Below are 26,547 nucleotides of genomic sequence, written 5' to 3'. Positions count from 1 at the left end.
ATGTTGGATGTTAGATGTTGGATGTTAAATGGTCGCTGTTGCATGTTGGATATTGGATGTTGGATGTTAATGTTATATGGTTGCTGTTACATGTTGGATGTTGGAAGCTGGATGCTGGATATTGGATGTTGGATGTTATATGGTTGCTGTTACATGTTGGATGCTGGATGTTAGATATTGGATGATTGACGCTGGAAGTTGGATATTGGATGTTAGATACTGGATGTTGGATCTTAGATATTGAACATTGGATGCTCTTCTGTCTGATGCACGGGTGCAAATACTGACTAATCATTTCTAAACATTGCTGAAGATGTGTGCAGTCGTGCATTTCCAGGTGCAAAGATCTATGGCTGCCCCCGACCAAAGAATTTGTTGGTCGACCAGTAGTCGTCACTTATGGGGATTAGTGGTGGGGGGTCGATTAGTCGACCCCCCCCCAAAAAAAAAAAAAAAAAAAAACTCCGGCCGTGTTGGGTCCGAGATTCAACAACAAGCCGGAAGGGTTTCACCGTTATTCCCGGCAGAATGCCCGTTTATCACCAATAAACACAGTAGATGAGGAGGGTAAAAAGTTACTGAGCTCAGGCTGTGTGACGGGGGTGCGGGGGTGGGGGTCCGCGGCGTGGAGCGGTGCGGGCATAGACATAATGTCTATGGGTGCGGGTCTCTGACTGCAGTGGAGACCATCATGGATCCGCTCCGTGACACTGAGACTGACCGCCGGTGAGCGCTGTGGGACGGGACCGGGGCTCAGACAGCACCCGCTAATGGTGACAGCCGTGATACGAGAGAGACTGCCGTGCCGTGTAAAAAAACCAAAAAAAAAGTGTCACGTCACGACTTCCTGTATCTGGCCCTTCAAAATAAAAGCCCCATAACCTTTCATATACAGTTCAGTCATTGATGTTGGCTTAATTTTGACAAGACACGGCTCCAAATGTTTTTTTTTTTTTTCCTGCGACCAATCGACCAATGAAATTTTGGTCGGCTAATGATTTTTTGGTCGACCAGTGCTTGGTCGACTATTTGGGGGCAGCCCTCCAAAGATCAGATCTAAATAAAAATGGCAACAGAACTTTGTTTTTTAAGACTGCAGCCATTATTTCTTCTCTTTCTCATCACACACGAAGCAGGAAAACTACAACCCAGCTGTGGGAACATTACCTGTGATTGTGCACTCAAATTCAATCCCTGCTGTTTCTGTCCATCATACTGTATGTCTCAGGTATGGTGGCCTTAAGAGCTCATTTCACTGCATTTTAAGAAAACACATGCAAAGTTGCAAAATGCCAACAACCTGCAGGTTAAATTACACCTTAATTGAACCTCCAGCCGCTCACATTTGCACGTGTTGTTGAATTTGACGTCGTTCTTCTGAATTTGCACCGTGTTTGTATCTTTCTGTGTCTTTTCTTGAGTCGCAGAGAGTGTTGATTGAGCTCTCAGGGCCACCGTACGCGGCGGCGAAGGACGCCTGTCTTCTTCCATCTCCACGTCTTCATACTCTGCCTCTCTGTTGTCCTTGGCCCCTGTGCCCCCCGGGTCCCGCCGGCTGATCAAAGCTCCCTTTGAGGATGCTGAATGGGTCTTGGGGCCCCGATAGATGGATAGATAGATAGATAGCGATGTGATGATGTGTGTGTGTGTGTGTGTGTGTGTGTGTGTGTAGGACGTCGTCTTCAGGATCTTCTCTCCTTCATGTGTGATTAGATGGCGTGTGACAGGCGGTGTCGGCCCCATCAGCTTCCATTAAACCTCAGCGCCGCGCCGCCGTTTTTATCCTTTAATGCAACACCTTCCTTCACCAGCCGAATCAATTATCAGTGATTATGTTAGTGTCAAAGTCTTTAGTGGTGGGCTGAGCATCATCGCCGCCTCCTCCTCCTCCTCCTCCTCCTCCTCCTCCTCCTCCTTCTTCTCTGTCACCGTGTTGCCCAGAGGCCCAGCAGAAGCCACAGCTTTATGGACAGCTCTAACTTTAAAGGGATAGTTCACCCAAAATTGAAATTTCAATTTTTCTCTGAGTTACAGGGGGTCTCGGCATAGCAGTGCATGTCCATATAACGGTTGCAAATGGATACCAACTGTCTTCGTAACAAAAAGACACACCAAAAAACATCCAAATACCTCCATGCTGCTCGTATGTAATGTCCGTCTTGTATTGAAGCCCCGAAATGCAAAATTGTCCCGAAAAAAATTAAATAAGTCTATATTTCAAGCTTGTGTTGTAGCGGAAGCTTCTCGAAGCTCCTCTTACTTGAAATATTAAATTTTTTTCGGGACAATTTAGCATTTCGGGGCTTCAATACAGGACGGACATTACATACGAGCAGCATGGAGGTATTTGGATGTTTTTTGGTGTGTCTTTCTGTTCTGAAGAAAAGTGGTATCCATTTGCAACCGTTATATTGACATGCACTGCTACGCCGAGACCCCCTGTAACTCAGAGAAGCCACGGAGGACTCTGAAACTTCTCCCAGCCCTTAGTCCACATGAGGGTGAGTAGATAAAATTTCAATTTTGGGTGAACTATCCCTTTAACCTTCCTCCTCAACAGAGCTGTGACACCACAAGGAGAGCTCATTATGCCTGACAAACCCAAACCTCCTCCCCCCCACCCATGAAGCTTCTCCTCCTCAGTGAGGAAGCTGCATAGCGATTAGGCTCCATCATGTTCAATTGTGGTTGTATGGCTGTCAGGGGTTGCCGGCTATGGTGGTCTCTGGTTTTTGTTGTGTCCTTGGATTAAACAACGATGCTGCGTTGCTCCCGACGACCGTGTTGTATATAAGTAATAAGAGATCACAGCGCCTCGGCTCCGCCAGCGCCTGTGTTCGCTGCTAATGGAAGAATTTTCTATGCAAAATCTCTCCTCCACGCTCTCCCATGTTCCCCATCTCCTCCTCTCACGGGCTTTCCTCGGAATTACACACTTGGCCTCGGATTTGCTGGTGATACATGGTGTGTGTGTGTGTGTGTGTGTATGTGAGAAAGTGTGTGTGTGTGTGTGTGTGTGTGTGTGTGGATTATTGCCACTATAACACACACAGGGCAGTGAGGCGACTTGTTAAAACCCCTCTCTCGGCTGCACGGTCACAGCTGTGGCTTTTCCACCTTTGTGAGTGTCGGTGCTCCGTCACACTCGGGGCTCTCTCTCACACACACACACACACACCTTTTTTTTTAAACTGTGAGAGTTTTTTTTAAAGTATCAGGAAGCTGCAAACTCAGGGTTATAACACTTGCACACACGTTCACATATGCACCACCAACTGTTTGCTTCCCCGTGTCTTGTCGAGTAAATAAACATCAGCTGCCGTCACGTTCCACACGCCTGGGCCCGAACCAGTCGGAGGAGTTGGGATCCATCATGGATCCGGATTCACTGAGCTCTGACGACGCCAGAAGCAGCAGTTTCTCTCACTCTCTCTCTCAGTGAAAGCCCTCGTCTCTTCTCACCCTCTTTAAGCTTCTCTTTTTTAGCCAGAGCTGACAGACGCTTAGCTGTTCAAATGTCAAACATGCAGATTATATCAGCCGCAGCTTTTCAACATTAATTCTGGAGCCAGGGTCCTGATCAAGTTCTTTCCTTTTTTTTGGCTCTGATCGGGATCCGAGGCCCTTTAATATCGGGTATCTCATGTTACCCAAACCTGAGCCAATATACTTGTGCATTTTGCCAACTGAATCTGGCAACACCTTAGTGTTCACAGGCGTCTTCAGCCAGAAATTCTCGGTTCTGGTTCAAAGCTATTAATTTTCATATCATTCCCATGCATTGAGTAACAGGAAAACATTCCACCTTAAAAGTTTGATGCTAGCTTCTGAGCAGCAGTAGAAGAAATATTTTATTTTTATTACCAACCATTCACTTTTCTGACAGTTTGTTTATTTGAGATACCTTCGCAAAAAGTCACATTTCAAAGCCGGCCTGTTAAACTTTGACTCGTTGTGCTGCTTGGAAATGAAAAGGCGGCTTTTTTTTATTCTCAACGTGATGAAACTCTTCATAAAGTCGGTCCGACGGTTGGTCATCGTCATTGTGTTCCAACTCGACTTTCTCGAAGGCTCTCCTTCAAATGCAGCCTTTGTTTCCAGGGCAACTAATCCAGTCGGTTGTTCCTTTATGATGCAAGACTCCCAAGATTCATTGCGACCAAGTGTTGAGTCAGAATTCACTCACTCATTCATTATTTCCTGAGAGTAAGTAAAAAGTATCGGATGCTACTTCTTTGCACAATGCATGATGGTATATATTTTTTCACAATGCATTGTGGGATAGCTATTATGAGTCCAGTGTATAGGCTATAATAAGTTCTCACTATATAGCCTATATGGACAACACAACAAAATGGTGACTGGTGAACACTTTTAGCTGTTATCGCACAACTTAAAATCCTGACTCTAGAGACTTCATGACAGATGAATCAGGACATGCCTACAGTTGACTAATAGCAGTTGTTAGAAAACCTGAAAACAAACAAACAAACAAAAAAATACCACATGGTGGCAGCTGCCATGCTGTTTCTGATTTTAGTTTTGTCATAACTACAAACAAAAACACTCGTTATCATCAGCTGATTAGTTTAAAAAACAACTTTACATTTAGTTTTGACACTTTACAGCCTAAAAGACAGTTTTTACCCTCAAGCTGTTCGATACCCAACTGCCCCTCAGGAAAAACACCACCTTTATTGTTTTTTTATTTTTTTTAAATCATGTTTCTGTTTTATTTCTTGCAGCACTGAGAGCTGATAAATGATGATTTGTTGTTTTGTTTGAGCAAGGACAATAAAGTTTAATAAAACAAATAATAGATTTATTTACGAATAACATTTATATTCAATTATTTAAAAAAATGAAAATAAAATAATGACCAGGGGTTGAAGGGAAAATCAGTAGGGCCTACACTATAGCATTGCAGTGTTTTTGTGGTGATATTTTATTGATACACGGACGCGAAATATCCATCTTTTAATATATTAATTGCAAATATGAACTAAATTTGTTGGTACTATACTAACTTTTTTTTAATAGAATCTTAGTTGGTAATAAAACAAGAGTTGAGTTAGTGTCATAAAACATCACAAATTGCAATAACATGTACAGTAACAGGTATGGTGAGGCCTCTCTGACGATGATGGATGGATGACAGCGCTCCACCGGTGTACAGGTGATGTAAACTCCATGTCTCTCCATCGGCTCTGTCAGGTTTGAAGTTTCCAGTTTGGATTCATCTTCCTGTACCTCACACACCTTCACCGTTTGTTTTAGACGTTTAAGATCTAATCCGTCCGTCTGCTATCTCTTGGACTCCTTCTTCCTCCTCCTCCTCCTCCTCCTATATGTTATCCGTGTTGAGTGGAGGTAAGGAGAGATAGTAATCTGCTGTAGCCTTGGCACTCTCTCGCACTCTGGTCTCATTGAAGAAGATTGATGGCCCCTCTCTCTGCGATGGCTGTTGTTTTGGATGGAGAGAGAGAGACGGGGGAGAGAGACGGAGGGGAGAGAAAAAAAAGATGGAGGCAGCAGCAAAGTGGATTGAGAATGGAAAAACTGAGCGAGGGAGGGCAGGTGGTGGAGTGGAGGGAGAAAAATGGAGGTTGCAGATGAACGTTGGCTGTAAAAAGAAGGAGAAACGTGTCAGAGTGAAGAGTTACAGTTAGTCTGTATTTCACCGAGCGTGATTGGTCGGCCGCTGTTTTTTTACTCCATTCGATTCGTGTGTGTGCGTGTGTGTTATGAAATTGGCTGCACTTAGTTTGCATGTCAGCAGGATTATATTTAAATGTCAGCTTTCCTCTCAGGATGCAAATGAGGCGGCGACGTGTTGTGATGGGATGGTTTTCGTCCTGCACACTAAAGGTGTCTGGTATTCACTCTGTGTGTGTGTGTGTGTGTGTGTGTGTGTGTGTGTGTGTGTGTGTGTGTGTGGGCAGCGCTGGGTTTGATTGGCTGTGATGACAGTGATGCTCTTAATTGTGTCAGTTATTCTTCCTCTGTGATCGTAGTCAAGCGCTTGATGTGTGTAAACCTCTCTGCATATTGGTCTGTTTACGTCTGCAGGACGACGTTACAGTACAAATGTAATCCTCCTCTCTTCCTTCTGACATTTCTTTTTTATTATTATTATTATTTTTCAGGGCCTCCCTCCTCTTAATTCTCCTTGTTCCTCTGTTTCCTGACTCCTCCACACCTTTCCTCTCTCTCTCTCTCTCTCTCTCTCTCTCTGTCGTTCTCGCTCTGTTTCATCAGCCCGTTGTACATCGACCCATCCTTCATCCAGCCTCTCCCCCTCTCTCTTCTCTCTCTCTCTGTGTCTTGTCTCGCTCTTCATTTCTCTGCATCCTTTTCTTTCTCCATGCTCTTGTATTGTTGTCTAAAACTTAACTTTTTTAATTGTTCTATTTACCTATTTACATGTATTTACCTATGATACTTTAGATGTCTGGGTTTTTGGATATTTGTTACATTTTTCTACATGTTTCTATTTTTCTAATATTTTGGCATTGTGAAGTTGTTATTCTTCTCGAGTACTTGTCGATCAAGTGATTGACCACAGCTGTGAGTATTTAAATACATCACTTCCTGTTGAATGTTGCACACTGAGGAAGACGTTGTCGAAACCGGTCTGTGTGTGTTAAGCGCCGACGCAGTTTGCAATAAAAAACAATGAGAAGGACACGAGTGCTGCTGGCCTTTCCTCTTTTTCTTGTGTTGTTGTCTCCCACCTCCCTGTCTGGCAGCTGTATCCTCCTCCACCCCTCTGCCATCCCCTCCCAGTGGACCTCGCTCACACCATGCTCAGACATCGCTGGGGTCAACCCCGTCAGGCCTCGGTGGCCTGTGTTTTGTCATCTGTCCCCCGTCCCCCCTCCTCCCCGGTCCTAACTGACCAGACCACTGGAGACCCTCCGGGGGTCACGGGAGGACAAAACGTCTCGCCGTGTTTAAACAAGCAATTAACACAACATGGACTCATTGTGATATCAGCTGCTTCCACATATTTACAGATTAAGCTGAGACAGAACAATATGAACCTTTTTATGGTCAAATATATCATCTTTTTTCCCTCCTGGCTTGTTCCCACCGACCTCTGAAGGAAGCGTCCGGTTCTTTAGCTGCTAAATGCTCCACTGTGTTTCCACCAAGCATGTTGCATTAGTGACAATATTGCAAACCAAAAGAATACGTCCTTCTTCTTAAAGATCTGGGACAAGTTGCACAAAACACCTTAGATACAGGTTGTCTCAATGAAATCAGTTAATGTCTCTTTAGAAAAACAACAGTCGCTCAAAACACCCTGAAGTTTCCTCCAAATGTTGACTAAAAGTATTTAAAGCTGTACAGAAATGGCCGTTTGTCCTGTTTGTCGCGCCGAGTTGTCACGAGCTGCAACACGAGTTTACCCGAGTGAGGAAAACGAATTTGATTGGTCGTTATCGAGCGGGCGGGATATTCAAAGCTTGAGGCGAGACCGAGCTCCGTGTGTGTGTGCGTGTGTCAGACGTTGAATGACGGATTACGGATCCAATATCAGTGGCTGGTGAATCGTGTACAGGCTGACGTATAATCCGTGCGCCTGCATTATCCAATGCGAAAAAAAAAACTACACTAAAATACACACTTTCATCCCAGATTTACTCAAAAATAGAATTTTGCACAAAGTTTGGCCTACATCGTCTGATATCTGAGTTATTACACTAATTTTATGAGGAAGAGTGGGCTTAAATTCAATTTTCTTTTCTGTACACCTTTAAGGTATAAAACCAGGGCTGTCATAGCTGATATGATAATAATGCATTAATGCAAATTCCATTTAACACGACTATTTTTTATTTGTTTGACATGGGATTAACCCACATTGACCCATACCGTGAATCAGCTGCAGTCTCATGTCAAACCAGCTCAGTTCAACTTTCATGGAGCCAGACACAGTGAGGCCTTTAAAGAGGAACTATGCAGCGTTTGTAGCTTCACTATGCTACATTTTTACCTTAATTAAACAGCTTTGGAGTAATTGTGATTGTTTTATAAAAGGCTTAACTTGTTATGAAGGAGAATGGAGGCTCTCTGCCTTCCACCTGCGTGACACTTATTGCCTCTCTTGGCTGAAAAACAACTTTGCAAGATCAGGGCCGCTGCCCCGGTGTCCCAGCTCTCGTCTCTGCGCACCACGACAGAAACGTGCTCTGTAACCAATAATCTCTTGTTTATGACAGATTAAACTACACAAATATACATGTTGTAATACCGTTTATGATATATGACCTTATCTACCGCTCTATTGATTGATTTCTTTTTTTTCCGGCGTTGTTGTAAACAAATGCACATGACCGAGAGGAGGGTTAGCAAAACAGTGGACTTAGTATTATTAGCATAGTTCCTCTTTAAGTGTTTGAGGATAATAATTATCATTCGTTTTCAGTGATTGACAAAAACAGGAAAATATAAGTTCATGCGTAATTACATTATATTTGCATGAAGCAGCGTATTTGTCCATTATCACAACAGACAAAAAACATGGGATTAATTGTGATTAATCATGATGAACTGTGGACAACTCATGTGAATAATTGTGATTAAATATCATAATTGATTGACAGGTGTATTTCAAAACCCAAAGACATTCACTTTACAGTTATATAAACACTTTTCAGAAGCTGGAACTAGGTGAAAGTTAAACACTTAATTGATTATTGCCATTTTCTGTTGCTAAAATATCAAACAAGGATCAATAGTCCGGTTGTTTCAGCTCTAAACTGAAGCAGTTAATGTTGAAGCTCTGATGATGAGGCTTCTCTTCTCTGTAACCGTGGTGTAATAACGAGCCTCAGTCTGATTTCTTTTAATCTGTAACGATGAAAACTAGAAGTGATGTTGGGATCACTCAGGTTACCCAGGCTCCTCTTCTTCTGACTTTCAACAGATTTGCTTGAAAATGAGGCCTGTCGATTTGGGTTATGTGTGTGTGTGTGTGTGTGTGTGTGTGTTTTGTCCGCTTTGAGACAGAGAGCATGATCACATATTCATTTCAGGTGAAGGTATTGATCAAACGGCGCCCGTCCGCACTCCAGCACATCACAGAGTCTGGGCGAGCTTTTTGACATTTCTTTCAGGGGCTCAACTGCTGCATTTTGCATCTGATTGACATTTCCTGGCTACGTATGTGTAAACACGCCGATCTTAAGATATTTCATTCATTCATGTAGATCATCGCTTCTCCTCTTCTCTTCTCTTCTCTTCTCCCTCTCTCTCGGAGGTAAAAAGCCCACAGGCAGTGTGTGTGTGTGTGTGTGTGTGTGTGTGTGTGTGTGAGCGCTGGTCCTGAATACAGAGAACCTGCAGCCCCTCCTCCCCCCCTCCCCTACTCATTTGCACAGACAGCACATCTGGGGCCCGAGTGTGAGTCGTCGTCGGCCTTTATAGTGTTTAGAGTCTGAATTTATTTCACTTCTGAGGCGACTTGCGACTCACATTCCTGCTCAGTTTCAGGTCATTTGTGCGCCCGTTTTAAAACGTATATAAAGCTCTGGACTTTATGAGCTGGGACGTAAAAGAAAATCGACTCAGATCAATCATCTTCTAGCTCTTTTTTTTTTTTTTTTACTTTAAATGTCTTAAATGTCAGGCGGCTGGTGGTGGCGGCGGCGTCTTTATGGATCGGCTGTGTTACGAGCCCTAAGAGCATCACAGCTTCAGACATTTTTGTTACAATCCACAAAAAAAAGAACAAAAAAAAAAAAACCTTTTCTGGAAAATAACGCTTGGCCAAACACAAGCAGCCGGCTCTGCTGTGATGTGAAATCCGTCCTCGTCTGCGGTTGGTTGGTTGGCAGGAAGTCAGGCAGGCGTGTGAGTGTATGTGTGTGTGAGTGTGCGTGTGTGTGTGAGAACGCAGTGAGTAAGTGTATTCGGTCATGTTTATTTAGATAGAGGTGGTATTTGAAAGGGAATTAGACTTGGAGGATTTTAATGAGACTGCCAGAGCAAACCTCTACGCCGGAGTGGAGAGCCACTGTGGGTCTATTCACTCACTTCCTTGTACTGTTATTGGGCTCTCGCTCTCTCTCTCTGTCTCCGTGGGCTCTTTCATATATCACATTAACATTAACATTGCGATGCCTGCATCAAGATTATATCCATTAAGATTTTTTTTTTTATCTATAGGCTATTTATGGGTCAGAGTTATATTTCAACATTTTGGCAAATTGGCCCATTGCCATAATCCCTATAGTCATAGCAGTAGGTTCGTTACCTTTAATTGTCGGTGCAAGCTATTTTTAGAACGGCGGAGCAGAGACGTGAGCTCTGCACGGTGCGCGTATCAAACTCATCAAATACACAATCCAACAACTCCAAAACACTCTGGTGGACAAGTTGTGACCTGCACATTCACCACGCTATGAGATAATAACAGAACGTTACCAGACAGAGTTGTTTTAGAGGGAAATACAGCCGGAACTACATTCCAGACACGGCTGCTGGGCGGAGGGATTTCAAAAGTGAAAGTAGTTCCGAGTATTTGCTTCATGTGTCGTAATGTTACATAATTATACGTTATTATCTCATAGCGTGGTGAATGTGCAGGTCACAACTTGTCCACCAGAGCGTTTTGGAGTTGTTGGATTGTGTATTTAGTTTGATAAGGGAAGCGCCTCCGTTGCATTAGCTGAGCAGCTCACGTCTCTGCTCCGCCGTTCTAAAAATAGCTTGCACTGACAATTAAAGGTAATGAACCTACTCCTAAAACTATAGGGATTATGGCAATGGGCAAATTTGCTCCGTTTTACACCTGTGACTTCTACTTCCTGTTTGGATACAAGTCCAGTGAAGCCTCTTGGAATCGTCTGACTTCATGGATATTTGTTATTCGCCTTAAAATATGATCAGATCTTCACAATTTGTGGAGAAAGTCAATCTAATTTTTTTAATAGCTACACTCAGAGTGCAGGTTGGAAGCGCGCGCACGTGTGTGCGTGTGTGTGTGTGTGAACTCGTCGGTTAATAACATAAACAAACGCCGAGTTAGAAAACTTGGAGTGCAACCAGTGGAAGCAGATGGTGGAGCGAGTCTGAGCCACTTTGACTTATTAAAAAAAACACACACACACACACACACACACACACACACACACACTGAAACAGTTTCGGAGTTTCTTCGTATTCTCAGGAAATGAAGTGCATGCAAAAAAGAGAGTTTAAATACTGAAACTGTTAATATTAATGATGCTTAATGAGGTAAGAATGAACCAAATCAATCAATCAATCAATCAATCAATCAATCAATCAATCAATCAATCAATCAATCAATCAATCAATCAATCAATAAAACTTCACACTGAAAGAGGCAGCTCAAAGTGTCATAAAGTTAAGAAAGAAAGATAAAAAATACAAAAAAATAAATAAAAAGTAGAAAGAAATAAGTCAAAAAGGATAGAAAAAATAAAATAATAGAGAAAAAAATAAATATAAAAAGAGAGGGAATAAAATGGTAAAACTGTTTAAATCGAAAACCTACTTTATGTGATTTTTGAGCCCAATATGTTAAAGAGTTATTTTAGAGGTAAATACAGAGACTGCTTGCTGAAAAACTGCTCCCGACGGAAACGTGCATCAGCGGTTTTGCATGAATTTACCTCTAAAACAACTCTGTCTGGTAACGTTGTGTTATTATCTCATAGCGTGGTGAATGTGCAGGTCACAACTTGTCCACCAGAGCGTTTTGGAGTTGTTGGATTGTGTATTTGATGAGTTTGATGAGGGAAACCAAGGAATCCCATGAGCCTCTGTAGCGTAGCTCTGAGCAGCTCGCCGCTCTGCTCCGCCATTCTAAAAATAGCTTGCACCGACAATTAAAGGTAACGAACCTACTGCTATGACTATAGGGATTATGGTAATGGGCCAATTTGCCAAAATGTTGAACTATCCCTTTAAAGTAGCATAAGCTGACTCCACTACATGACCATGACAAAATATGACTCATATAAGGAAAAAACGATCATATCAACAGTTTTACATGGTCTGTCAATATCAAACAAAAAACTGGAGGAGAGTTTTTAGTGAAGTTGGCAGCAGCTCTGCAGGTGACCCAGGGTTTCCCTAGAGGGTTCAACAAAAACAAGCAGTTCAAAGCAAGATAAAGAAAATAAAAAATAACAATAAATAGTGCTATTTTTTTTTTAAGATAATAAAATAAATGAAATTCAGTCAAAAGCCAAACTTGAAAAAGGTTGTTTACTGGTTGAATAGTTTGAGGGAGAACGTGCAGCACTGGGAGTCTCACTGCCCACTGACATGAAAACATCATTCCTATGGAGACGCTGGTTGGCAGGACGACCTGGACGGATCCACAGCTTCATCCTCATCATCATCATCATCATCATCATCATCACCGAGGGAGAAACGAGCGCCCAGGTTTATCAAGGTGCTGTGACAGGATGATGTCATGGCGGTCGTCCACCTGCTGAGGACAGGACAACCGTCCTCCACTTCAAAGCAAAACTTCAACACAGTGACTTCAAACACAGAAATAATAATAATAATAATAATAATAATAAAAACACCTGTTGGAGCTGAATCCAGTGGAGAAGAAGCTGTGGGATGAACCTGAACATTACTGAGAGTTTGTCTGAGGTGAAGCGGCTCTGCGGGAAGAAAAGGAGCTGATCTGAGGACAGCGCTGCCAGAGACCCACTTCTTAAATCCACTTACCTTGCTTTCTCCACCAGAGAAGAAAAGAAAAAAAACACAAAGACTTTAAATTTTCTCATGTGTGTGGACTGAGAATCACGAGTTTGAGCAGAAAAAACCTTTTTAATCCCTGTAGTTTTTTCTTTTCTTTTTTTTTTCTGTACAGTTTGTATTTGGATCAGTGTTTTAAAGCCGGTGTAATTACGTAAGGAGGAGGGGGAGGGCCACCGCTGTCCCACTTTGTTCCGCCTCGCTGTGTAAACCTCACTACAGTCTTCCTAAAACATGTGTCTTTGTAATATCTTGTCACACACAGACACACGCACACACACACACACACACACTCAGACACACACACACACACACACACACACACTATCTGCATTCAAGTCTCCTACATAACAGATGTGCACACAAACAGTCAACTTGACAAGGAGTCTCTTGCAAGAATATGATAAGGCGCTGGCTCACGCCCACGTCTGCTCTCACAACTACAGTCTTGTTGATTCTTTCCGCTGTTTGGGTTTCTTCTTTTTTTTGTTGTTGTTGTGCAGCTTGTTGCCAAAGAGGAAGAAGAGGAAGAAGAACAAGAACAACAACACACGTGCAGCACTGACACACCTACAGACGCAGGCAGGGACGGAGCTGACGGACGGACAGAGTCCAGCTGGCGAGCCGTGGCAGCAGCGAGCCGAACAGATGTGTGAGGGACTTTGATCTAGGTGAGTATCAAATAGGGTGAGGATCTTTTGGAGGGGGGAGGGGGAAGGAGGGGGGGGGAGAGGGGCAGTGATCTGTACTAATATTGGGAAATTGGCAAGTGTAGCTACTGTTGAGGTTGGAGGGAGGTGTTTGAAGCAGCTTTAACACAGTAAAGCCCCAGTATGTAACTTTATTTGGCTTTTCATTAGCAAAAATCAAATATTGCTTTCATAAATACGTATTTCACTGAAGTGGAATCACACCCGCATACAAATGAAAGCTTTCTGGTACCTTAGAATGAGTTGTTACAAGTCGTTACAAATACATAAGTGGGCGTCCTTGTTGCATCGCCATTTTTTACGTTGAGTGGCAGCGTGACCGTAGGTAACCACGGAAACTCAGCGGAGCTGTCGGCTCGGCCTGTTAAAACTGTCTCCACTGTGTAGTGTGAGGAAGGACAGAGGCACTGGTGTTGCATTCAGGTGCAGTCAGGCAGACGGCCGTCGGCAAACCAACCGGATGTCATTTTACTCCACCAGAGAAAGACGGTAAAACGTGGGTCAAGTAAACAATACGACATCACCATGACAACATATTGTCACGCCTGTATTGTTTTGCCTCGTGCTGGCGGACCACTTGTCTACATAGATGCTTGTTTATCCTGTTACATGCAGCGTATGTTGTCTGTCTGACGTCTGCCCGATTTCACGTGAATGCAACATCAAGAATACGTTCATTCCTACATACTGGGGCTTTAAAATCTCAATAAAACTATATTTTTTCAAAATTAAAGCCACAAAAAAGACATTATTTGTCTTAAAATAACTAATTTCCACCGATTTGTCCGCACACGTGCACAGAAAGTACCTGTTTTACATCTTTATTCAGGTTGGAAATGTGTTTTCCAGACATTTTCCAGTTTTTGCTCTGATACTGGAAAGAAAAAAATGAGTCAGCAGCAAATTACAGTTTGTTTTCTTTTACTCATTTGTTCCCGAGCTGCTGCATTTATGTTTTTTTTGCTTTCTGAGAAAGAAACCAACACCTACTACCACTACGATATTCTCAGGTGGCGTTCCCCTGCATGGTGATGGTGGTGGCGGTGGAGCCGGATGGTCCAGAATGAGAAATAAGGAAGATTTGAAGGTTTGAATAGAAAGAAAACACACACACACACACACACACACACAATAGAAAGACCTCCTCAGAAAGAACGAAGGCGACAGAAGAGCTAAAGGCCGATCATTCGGCGGAGGAATACCAAGCAGCAGGAGATGCAGAGGAAGCTGCAGACGCCCGATCCTATAAATTGCAGTTGAGTGTGAGGTTTTCAGGTCGTCGGTTAAAAACACAAACAAAACAGGAAGAAGAAGAAATTGTTTGTGAGGACGGAGGCTCAGAGTGTGTTGTGGTCAAGACTAAGACCATCTAACCTGAGACCAAACCAAAGCCAGACGATTACAAGACCATCACTGTATTCAGTCCCAGTCCTCATAATAACCATGTGTCTTGATATTTACATTATTCCTCCTCAGCTAAGAAGAAAAGATGATTTGATCTAAAATCTAAACCATATTTAAAGGTTATAGCTACAACCTTTTCATTAAAACGATTAATTTTTCAAAAAATAATACATCCACAGAACGTCTAGAGGAGTGCTGAGTGCAGACTAAAAGTATTCATTTTACTGAAAAAAGGAAAGTATAGAAATAATTGTTTTATAAATTTTGATGGGTCCAAAATTAAATATTTACATCGACAGGAAATGATCTCTGCACCAACAGCATTAGTACGTTGATGTCACGTGACGCGGTTAGGGTTAGTTAGCTGCTAGCCTAGTTAGCTACTAGCCGCTCCCTATAGGCATACCCACCTGGCAACCAGTACAATTGAAGGTGGAGCGAGTGTAAGTGCGACACCTACTGGCCGGGAGGAATTAAAGTTGTAGCTAACACCTTTAAAGCAGAAGTAATATAAGTCTTAAATAGTTCTATCTTCCGACAGCAATCACTTATATAGAGTGTTTGGTCTGAAACACCGGTCAGTCAGTCGCTCTGCTCTGCTGTAAGCCGAGGAGAAAACTTCTTACCAATAGATCCATGACGAGGGCGGGGGCTGTAACTCCATCGGCTGACAAGAAGTTAGCCAAAACGACCAGATCGCTTACTTCTGCTTTAATTGCATGATTAATTTACTCGAATGTCATAAATTATTTGAGTTTTTTTTCTACTGAGAAGTCTGGAAATTAGGAATTTTGAAATTTTAAATGTGTAGGAATCCTGAAAAACGATCCCCATGTTAATTAGACAATGCAAAAGGAGCAACACAGCTAAAGCCAGAACAAATAGAGTGTAAAGCAGCAGCTCACTCTGTTCAGCTCAGTTAGAGGCTGTAAGACATTAGTGCATGTGTGTGTGTGTGTGTGTGTGTGTGTGTGTGTGTGTGTGCTGAGACGAGGAAGCGGTACATGATAGATGCATTATTGATGTGACACAACAATAACCTGCTGCTGTGCTGATTGTTTGGTTTTAAACTTGAAGCGCTGCCGCGTTTTGTGCAAAAAGAAAAAAATCACAGCGACACGGCTCAGATTGATTCTCCACGCTCTCACCGCCTGTGTTTTTTTTTATGGGAAGCGGGCGGTTTAACCTTCGTGCAAAGTAACATCTCACTTCTGGCAGCGACATCCCTGTTGCTCTGTGTGTGTGTGTGCATGAAAATTAAATCTGTGTGTAGGATTTGTTGGAGAAACACTGGAATATTTTAATCACCTCCTTTTTTCTTCTATATTATCATGCAGACAGAGCATCGTGAAGCAACATGAATATGTTTTTTTGTTTGTTTGTTTTTTTCTGCAGATGTGTGTATGTGAGCCTGTGTGTGTGTGATATTGGATTTTCTGCTTCTCCTGGGAAACTGAAAATAGTTTCAGTGTTAAAGGGATAGTTCAACATTTTGGCAAACTGGCCCATTGCCATAATCCCTATAGTCATAGCAGTAGGTTCGTTACCTTTAATTGTCGGTGCAAGCTGTTTTTAGAACGGCGGAGCAGAGTGATGAGCTCCTCAAAGCTACGCTACGGAGGCTCATGGGATTTCTTGGTTTCCCTCATCAAACTCATCAAATACACAATTCAACAACTCCAAAACGCTCTGGTGGACAAGTTGTGACCTGCACATTCACCACGCTATGAGATAATAACACAACGTTACCAGACAGAGTTGTTTTAGAGGGAAATTAATGCAATTGATGAGTTTGATGAGGGAAACCAAGAAATCACATGAGCCTCCGTAGCGTAGCTCTGAGCAGCTCACGGCTCTGCTCCGCCGTTCTTAAAATAGCTTGCACTGACAATTAAAGGTAATGAACCTACTGCTATGACTATAGGGATTATGGCAATGGACCAATTTGCCAAAATGTTGAACTATCCCTTTAAAAAATGGTGAAAACCAGTGTGAGTTTTGTTTTGTTGCAGGACGAGGTGTGTGTGTGCGTGTCCTGTGTGTGTGTGTGTGTGTGTGTGTGTGTGTGTGTGTGTGACAGTCCTCCCTGACCCTGCAGTTACAGCCAATTTGCTGTGATCACAGTGACAAGCGTCTCCGTATGGATACTTAGTAATTAGCGACGAGGAGATGGAGAAAGGTTGAACTTGGTGGGGCATTAGAGGACCTGTCATCTCCCCCCTTCTCCAAAATCTGTCAGGAGGCTTGTCTCGTCTCCCCCCCTCACCCCCCCTCCCTCACCCATCCATCCTCCCCTCCTCCTCCCCCCTCCCTGAGTCCCCTCCCTCACACTTCGCTGCTCCAGTTAATTGAAGCCACTTCAAATCAGTCAGAGGAGCCGGATCCGTGCGCCCGAGCCGACCACGCCGCTCACCTGAACTGTCAGTCAATGCCGCCAGCTGCCTGCCACACACACACACACACACACACACACACACACACACACACACACTCACATACATCCCAACACACCGTCCTCTTCCCCCAGCTCCAGGACAGGAGCAGGGATCCCAGGGAGGAGCCCTCAGCCTCCCTCTGTGTCTGTGGTGTGAGGAGCCGAGGTCCGAGTGCTGCAGGAAGTGGACGATGAGAAACACCTGCAACGACACGAACGGAAAGGAAAACGACTTCATCATGAGTTGCAAAAACCTAGATACAAAGTCTAGAAGTGTTTCCTGGGACACAACACAGTGATGGACCCAGCTAAAGCTAACTAAGGCTAAACTAACAGTGCATACTTGCACTAATATACAGTACAATTCATTCATTTATTCTCCATTATAAACTGCCCGTACAAAAAAAAGAGTCACCACTTGGATTCAACTAAGCTAATAGGTCAGAGCCTCCCATTGGATAATTACTGCATGGATGATGATGTTTTAGCTGGAAACAACGTATTTAAGCCTAACTGATGCAGTCTCATTTCTTAAACAACCATGTTGGAAGACAGATCCTGTGGTCGTGGAGAAAATGTTAATCTGTTTCAGAAGGATCAGATTATTGGCATCAAGCAAATAAAACATCTGAGGAGATTTCTGAGACTAGTAAAATTGGGTTAAGAACTGTCCGACACATTGTTAAAAACTGGAAGGAGAGTGGGGAACCATCATCTTCAAGGAAGAAATGTGGTCCAATGTGACCACAGAGTTAAGTTAAGATTCCTTTATTTGTCCCACAGTGGGGAAATTTACATTTGTGCAGCAGCAAATAGCAACAGTATAAAAAAGAGAAACAGAAATAAGACAAGAAGAATATAAACATCACACAACAATAAGTTATAAAAAAAAACTATTTTAAAAAAGTGCAGTATGTGCAATAGAGTCCAGACCTTAACCCCATTGAGAATCTTAAAAAAATTAATGCAACTATGGACTTAAATAAATCTTGTGACATTGCAGAAGCTTATTGAAACAATGCCACAGCATATGCATGCTGTAATCAAAGCTAAAGGCGATCCAATGAAATATTAGAGAGTGTGTGACTTTTGTTTTTTGGACGGGCAGTGTATCAAACAAGACAAAAAAAATACATTTAAGAAATAAAACGAGAAAGAAAAGAAAACATAATAATGAAAATAATAATTCAAACAGTAGCCTACACCTGTTGATAGGACTCAGTATGAAGCAGGATGAAGCAGAAGCTCATCTTGTCCTGTCCCTACATGAACTCACTACTACTACTACTAATAATGATAATACAGTAGAGCACCTGTCCCATGAAGTGTTACGCTCTTCCTCTCGACTGTAATAATCAGTCCTTTGTGCAGTTTTTGTGAAACAGCAATACATTTGCATGCTCAGGTCCGTTACTTTTCCGTGTCCCAGGTAAAAAAACACTTTTTAATGAAGATATTTTCCACATTTGTGTCTTTGCATGTGTGTTCTTTCAGCTGCAGTGCATTGAGCCCTCAGGGCCACCGTAGAAGTCCTTATACCGTTCTTTTCTACTTTTCTTACTGAGGTGGCAGCGAAATGAGCGAGACGCTGCCTGAACACGCCGGCGACCTCTGGCGAGCTGCACGGCACTTTGTTTGCAGTCAGACCTCCATCTGCACAAAGTGACCCCGCCATAGCTTCACCGCCGCACGGAGATGGATGTTGTCATCTGATCTGAGCTGGTACTTACTTACTCGTGCTTGAGAACAGCCAAGCATAACAAAATGAACCAAGGGCAGAACTCTCAGCACTCAAGAAGCAGTGAAAAGGCCTTTGTTCAGTGTTGTGGCACATTTATAAAACTCCACAGGCTCAGCGGCACAAACAAAAAGAAAGAGCCCAGTGTACGAGTCCACACACACACACACACACACACACACACACACAAACACACACACACACAAGGCTCAGCTGAAGTGACACAGACTCAACGATTGGATTTGTTTGGTCTAATTTGCCTCCCACATGGCTTTTGTTGATAAATTATGACTAAATTTGAAAATTGTTCACGGTCGTATCATAAAAGCGGCCGATGCATGGAGGCAACAGAGAAACAACAACTTGTCCTCCTGATTTGGACCCAAACAAGCTGAGTAAGGTTTGAAAAGTCCATAAAAGTGAAGTGACGCCTCTGGTTTTTTTTTCCCCACTTAAGAAAAAAAAGTGTTCGACCAGGACGTTCTTCGTCTTCTACCTAATGGACCAGACGAGTTGTTTGTGTCAGTTTTTCCAGACTGAGTCACCGTCCTAAAAACAAACTGTACAGTACGACGGTCGATGATGATGATGATGGTGGTGATGATGATTGGCTGCAGACCAGACAGGGGACAGATGCACTCACATGACGGCTGCAGGAGCTTGTTGACTCAAAGGATGAACTTGTTTATTGAGTTGAAGTTATTCTAACAAATCGACGTCATCTCGATGATTCGAACAGGAAGCAGAGGAAGATGTTTACGTCATCCAACCACAGTGAGGGTTTAGGGATTATCCTCACGCCGGCTCGAGTTCCTACAGGAATTTCTGCAGAGTTAAAGAGGAACTATGCCAGATTTAAACAGCTTCAGAGTAGTTGTGATGGTTAAATGACGTTTGGGGTAGTAAACATGTTGGTACAACAAACAATTTTGTTGTTGACGTAGAGCTGTAGCTTCAAACTTTTTTTAAATAGTTGATACAGCTGGGGCAGTGCACCTATGTGTTCCCACACTACACACACACCTTTTTATTTTTTTTATTTTTTTTTATCGATCGATCCGGGGACCACTTGCTTGATCACAGATCAACTGCGATCCGCTGCACCACTACTTATAATATTTGGATTTCCCTTCTTGAAGTTTTATATTGAGTTGGTAAAACTTAAGTGTGTTGCAAATGTTACATAACAGATTTGGTTGGAATGCCCTTTAGTGGACGGCTGCTGGACGTAATAATAAGATGGTATGGTGTAATGAGCTAAAAAAACAACAGAAAAACATTAAAAATGCAAATATAATTTGAACATTTAAGATAAGAAGCGTGAATCTGATTTGGGGGGAAGATTGACGGCCCTGTTACCCGCCTCATATCAGTAGACATCGCTTCATGGATTGAAATTCTCGCCGGCTTTGTTGAAAACAAATGCACATGGCTGGAGGAGGGTTAGTGGTGAGTTGCACTCTGAACCTGTAGGGGGAGCTGTGGCGAAATAAGCAAACAAAACAGCGAAAAAGCGACCGACTTACACCTTTAAATAGTTATAAACTTTCCTCTCTGCTTCCTATACAGTACCATTATCACACCAGGCGGGTGGCGCGATGCGACGTGGCACACCGGGAACATGTGAAGTAGAACCAACAGGGAATAGATCTTTTTGAGACAAGCCACTCGGGAGTGAACGTCTCAAAATGAGAAGTGGAGCTGGTGCATTGTTTTGTAAAATGCCAGGCTTCTCCTCCTGGCTGCTGCAGCGCCGTGCATCCTGGAGTCGTCAGCTGACATTTACTGCTCAGCCCGTTACGTTACATACTCTGCTGCTGCTGCTGCTGCTGCTGCTGCTGCTGCTGCTTTAGTATAGGCCGCTGCTTGTTACTGGCATGAATATAAACAGACAGATGTGACAGCTGGCCGGCCATATGTGACAAGCCTTTTAGATCTTTTACGCCTTAATTATTCCCTCCCTCGGGACCAATATTGACATTTTAGGTCTCAACACTCAGACCTTATAAACTGCCAGCCTCCAGTTGGCATTATCTGTCTCTTGGCAACCTCCAAGCAGCACACACACGCACAGACACTAAAGGTGCTTGATACCCACTCACAGCTAAATTTGTGTGTGTCTTGTCAGCTGCGGTGAAACGGCTGCTTTTTAAATTTTTATTACAGTGTTGTAAAAATCATTATCTGTGCATCACGGCTGTTGTTTACTGATAAGTAGCTCTGTCAAAGGTTTCCTCCTGTTTTTCTTTCTTTTTCTCCGTCTTAATGAAGTTTTCTGGGAGTTCTTTGCAGATTTTCTGAGGTTCTGAGGTTGGAAGGCATCGTTTTAATTTATTTCTCTCGCGTGGGCGTCGAGAACCCCTCGGAGACTGGCTGTGATTACAGGCTATACAAATACAATTGACTTAATTAATAACTGGAAGTGGAAGTTGTATCGTCTCAAACTGTGTGCGTGTTTGTGTGTGTGATTGAAGTGTGTGTTTGTGTTTCTTGTTTAGATGATGTCACAGCACGCTTTATATTTATATTGTCGCCCTGCTGTTGTCTTGTTGTGTTGAACGCGCTCCATTTCTGCAACAGTATTTAAAGGGCAACTTCGGTTTTTTTCAACCTGGGCCCTGTTTTCATATGTTTTTCTGTAGATGTGAGTGATGGATAATATTTTTTTTGAGGTGGCTCCAGTATTGAGCCGGGCAGGCAGCCTGCAGCCCAGCTGATGCTCTTGCATGGGGCAAGTGGCTCCCGTCAAAGTTCGCCGTAAACGTGCATTTTTTTTCAAACTGACAGGCTCAGATAGTTACAATGAATGTCCGACAACATACTAGAAAGGAGAAATTAACGTATTCAGGGTTTTTTCTGGCCAAAATTTGGGTTGAGGCGGCCGCAGGGATACGTATCTCTCCCTCCGGTCAAACGCCCCGTCCTGATCCACATCCACTGCAAGGTAAAGGTGCCGACAGCTGTAATAGTGTAACATCCGCGTTTTTACAGCTGATTTTAGGATGAAACTCTGAACATAAATAATAAATTACCATGGAGATCTATCCGGGTTAAACAGCCACCTTTGTAGCTGCAGCTCTCCGTCTCCGTCTCCTTCTCTCTCTCTTCACGCTCTGTGCCGGTGGGGTGTGTTTACACTCAGCACCAGGTTTGAATGGAGCGGAGTCTATGAGCCCCAATGAGCCCCGCCCCCGCAGGTACACAAGCAAGCCGCGCATCAACGGCATCTTGCGGTCTGGCCCGGAGCTGAAATCAAACACACCCCTCCTGCTGCGGTCGAGTTGAACCAGTTGAAAACAGCGCCGCTGAGCTTCCATACCGTAGCCTACATTGAGTTTCAATCAAGATTCCAGCGCAGCGGCAGACAATTTCAGCGAGGCCGTGCCGACCACAGGGTCTGGTATGTTGTCGGACACTCATTGTAACTATCTGAGCCTGTCAATTTGAAAAAAATGCCTGTTTATACCGCGAACTTTGACGGGAGCCACTTGCCCCATGTAAGAGCGTTAGCTGGGCTGCAGGCTGCCTGCCGGGCTCAATACTGCAGCCACCTCAATAAAAGTGTTATCCATCACTCACATATACAGAAAAACATAGGAAAACAGGGCCCAGGTTGAAAAAAACCGAAGTTGCCCTTTAAGTTCTTAAGACCTTACATTTAAAGTTCTGCTATTGGTCTACAAACCACTGAATGGTTTAGGTCCAGAATACATGAATGACATGTTAGAAGAGTATAAACCCAGTAGAGCTCTGAGATCTACTGACTCAGGTCAGATAGTGGAGCACAGAGTTCAGACCAGACATGGTGAAGCAGCATTTAGCTGTTAAGATGCACACGACTGGAACAAACTAGCAGCAGAACTGAAATCAGCCAAACATTTCTCTTTTTGTGTGCTATTATTCTTCTTTGCTCCTACTTTTAACTCTGCGTTTTTGTTTGTATGCTGCTTTATGCTGTTCTTTTGTAATGTTTTGTCTTTATGTAAAGCACATTGAGTTGCCTTTTTGTGCTATATACAGTAAATAAAGATGCCTTGCCTTGCATTGCCTTAAAAGGAGTTTTAAAAGGCGTCGCTCACATGACTGTCATCCGTCTCACCTGGGTCGTCCCACATATTCTCATCTCTCTTGTTATCTCAGGTTCTAATTTCTGTTGCCTCGGCAACCCTGAGCCCCCCCTCCTTCCTCCTTCCTCCTCCTCTTCCTGCTCGTCTCTCTGAGCTCCTTGTTAAGCGTGGTGGAGCTGGTTAATGATCGTGTTTCATTTCTGTTTTTCCTCTGGTAAGGTTTTTTCCGTTTGATGGGACGCGCGACGTCACGACTCTCAACTAAGTCGTCCCCTTTTTTTTTTTCTTCTTGCATCTCGCATCTTCATTTTCATCCCTTTCTTCCCTCGTTTGCTCTCTCTCTCTCCTCCTTCGTTCTCTTGTTTTGTTTTGTTGCTGCTCTTGTCTTTGTTGTTTTCTTCTTGGGTTTTTTTTCCTTCATGACACTGCTGCAGCCCCGCCGCTGTTTTTCGCCGTCAGTCGTGCAGTAAATTGTGGTCACTCGAGGACACTCGGCGGACCGTCGCTGCTCATCCATCGGCCGTACGTGGATGTAAATTAGTTTGCTCACTGTTCCTTGTCTGATTATGTTTTTTTGCTTTTATGCAAATCAAGTTTAAATTGAGTTTGGCCCAGTTCTTCCTTTCATTGTAAAAACTTCAGCAAAGATAAAAAAAAACAAAAAACCCACATTTGTTGCATGATATTGTTTTTTTTTCATTACCCACTCACTTCCCACCAGGAGACTCCACTTATACTACTGTATAATGCTTGGCACAGATTTAACTATTCATTCAGAGGCTGCTGTTTTACTCTCTGTGCTAATTCAAACCTTTTTGGCCTGAGGGAACAAATATCACGCTGTATTTAGGGCGTCATTACTCCGCTAACATCCGAGCTGGAGATGTAGCATTTTATTCTACTTAAACTGAAGAGTTGGTGCTTTCTAACAAGCTCCTGCTTCCCTCATTCTCAGAGTCCAACAATAAATCTTCCTTATTATCCATGATTGATGCTCCTCCTTATTATTTACCGATGACATGTGCAGTTGCGTCACTCTGTCGTCGCCGATGTTCAACGCTAAATGGTAGCAGATCGGTTTTATTCTGAGCTAGAAGTGAGGAGAAGTTGTTCTGAGTTTATTATAGAGAAACAGACAGAGGTTTAGAGCTGATTTTTCATGAATATTCCTCCAAAGAAAGACAAAAACTCACGATCAGATAATGACAGAAACTTCAAATCAGCTCTGAAACAACCCAAACACATGAATGCAGTTCAGTTTCCTGTGGTTTTAGATTCAAGTTTGCAGCTTTCATCTACAAAAATAAGCAAAAAAAAAAATCCGAGGCTACTATCCTGCAAACTGCATAAGGACAAATATGATTAGCTGAAGTTGTGCTTATTCTGAATAAGTGAAACACTTTGTGAAACTTTTTCGAGTTAATTAGGGAAACAAAACACAAAGTTATGAAGAAAAAAAAAAAAGTCTGGAAACAGTTGAGCACAAATTGTTATTGTCATGTTTTTCCTGCAGCAGGTGTCTGAGTGAAACCATGACGATGGACTGTTTCATACTTGTTTATCTGCTCTTCCTCACCACGTCTTCCCCGTAGATGTCGTCGTGACCACACCTGCACGCCGGCGTTTGAAGATCCTGAAGAAAAAAAAACATCTCGTCTTGTTCTTGTAGACAAGTCCACTTTGCTGTTTTTTGTAAAGTTACAACAGACACCGGACTTTGTTTTGACAACTGTCTCCCTCGTTTGCTTTTGCGTTTCTCAGTTTCCATCTGTCAGGACATTCCTCGCTTTCCTCCTTTCTTGATCTTTTCTCTTCCTTTTTTTCCGTTGCTCTTATTATTCGGTGAACAAAAAACCTGTTCTTGTTTGTGTTCGGACACGTCAGTCTCCTTTTGTGCTTTTTTTCCCCTCCCTCTATCCTTTTCTTGTTGTAACCACTGCACCACATCTTTATGTGTTTATGGTGTATTTATGCTGGTAAATGAATGCCGTCTGGCTTCCCCACTGTTGTGTGTTCCTCTTGTTTTCTCTCTTCCTCTGTTTATCTGCCTCCATCCCTTCTGTCCATCACTGCCTGTTGTTGCCACCGTCTTGGCATCTGCCTCAGCGCAGCCTGTCTGGTGTTTTGGACCGGCCGTTCACAGCCTGCGATGTGCCTGACTGACTTAAAAGGCTTCATTAGAGTGACAGCCACAGACGGGGTTTGATGTGACTGATTCACTCTGAGCCGCTCAGACGACGTGTGAAATAGTTAACGCGAGTGATTTCAAATGGCGGAATAGGTGGAGACGCAATAATGAGGTGTTTACACACACCTCTAAGCATCTCCTTAGATGTTGATGAAGCTTTTTTTTTTTTTTGGAGACACACATCTTTTAGGGCTTCCCGTTAATTCACGGGTTCTGGAGAAATGTCCAGGACGAAAATGAAGAGCGTCTTGACCCAGTGTTGACGGGTGAGCGATTTCATTTCTCTTTGCTGATCCGTCTGGAGAAGAAGCTGCTGAGAAGCGACGTCCAGCAGCTTCTGTTTACATGAAATATGGCGGCCACTGAAGAGCAGCTATCGTAACGTTGGTCCAGTGTCTGTAGACTCCACTCACTCCCAGATTTACGAAGTTCTTTGACGCCATCGGTCCTGCAAAACTACAACAACCACATCAGCTGACACTTTCTCCGTCGCTCTGCAGATGACATTCTGCTCAGTTTTCATTTCCCTTCAGTTCTCTGTCTGGGATTGAAATGCTTTGATGGCTTTTCTCCTGCAGAGGATCGACCACCCGGTCAGCAAAGAGGGAGCGGCTGAGAACAATGATGTTAAAGTTGTGCCCTTAAAGGAATACTTCACCAAAAAATGAAATTCACCCTCATGATGAATACTCTTATCCTAATAATAGTTTTGTATTCCTCAAAGTGCATCTGGAGACCCGGGAGGGGCGTTCAAATCCTAATATGGGCCCGACATAAAAATGTCTAAAAAACTACACAAAAACCATTTAATCTTCCTCCACACTGCTCGTCCACTGCAATCCAAGTGTCCTGAAGGGATATAGTCCAGAGTTTACTGGAAACAACCTCATTGAGGCAAGTCCGGTCGTGTCCACGTGCATCGCGTGAACGTGAGAGTGTGCCCCATGCAGGCAAATTCAATACAGAACTGTTTAGGCTGTAAAAATGTCCTAAATGACATTGTTTCCAGTAAACTCTGGACTATATCCCTTCAGGACACTTGGATTGCAGTGGACGAGCAGTGTGGAGGAATATTAAATGGTTTTTGTGTAGTTTTATGGACGTTTTTGTGTCGGGCACTATTACTCTCATATAAAGTTTTGAACGCCCCTCCCGGGTCTCCAGATGCACTTTGAGGAATAAAAAACTTTGGAGTATTCATTAGCATGAGAGTGAATTTCATTTTTTGGTGAACTATTCCTTTAAGTTTGAAGTTGTAT

At 43.2% G+C, this 26,547-nt stretch overlaps 1 protein-coding gene across 1 annotated transcript in view; it reads left to right on the top strand.

Annotated features, from left to right (window-relative positions):
* The window catches only part of spop (speckle type BTB/POZ protein), a 146,008-nt gene that overhangs the window by 20,011 nt on the left and 99,450 nt on the right, over positions 1-26,547 (top strand). The window contains exon 2 of the mRNA XM_085783411.1: positions 13,251-13,418. The gene's annotated coding sequence lies outside the window, so the exon portion shown is untranslated. The remainder of the gene's footprint in view (positions 1-13,250; positions 13,419-26,547) is intronic.

Source organism: Trachurus japonicus, chromosome 8 (genome assembly GCF_045865225.1).
Source record: "Trachurus japonicus isolate A0001 chromosome 8, Traja_1.0".
Lineage (NCBI taxonomy): Eukaryota > Metazoa > Chordata > Actinopteri > Carangiformes > Carangidae > Trachurus > Trachurus japonicus.
Note: the sequence above shows the minus strand (reverse complement) of the source record. Positions and strands in the feature narration are given on the sequence as shown.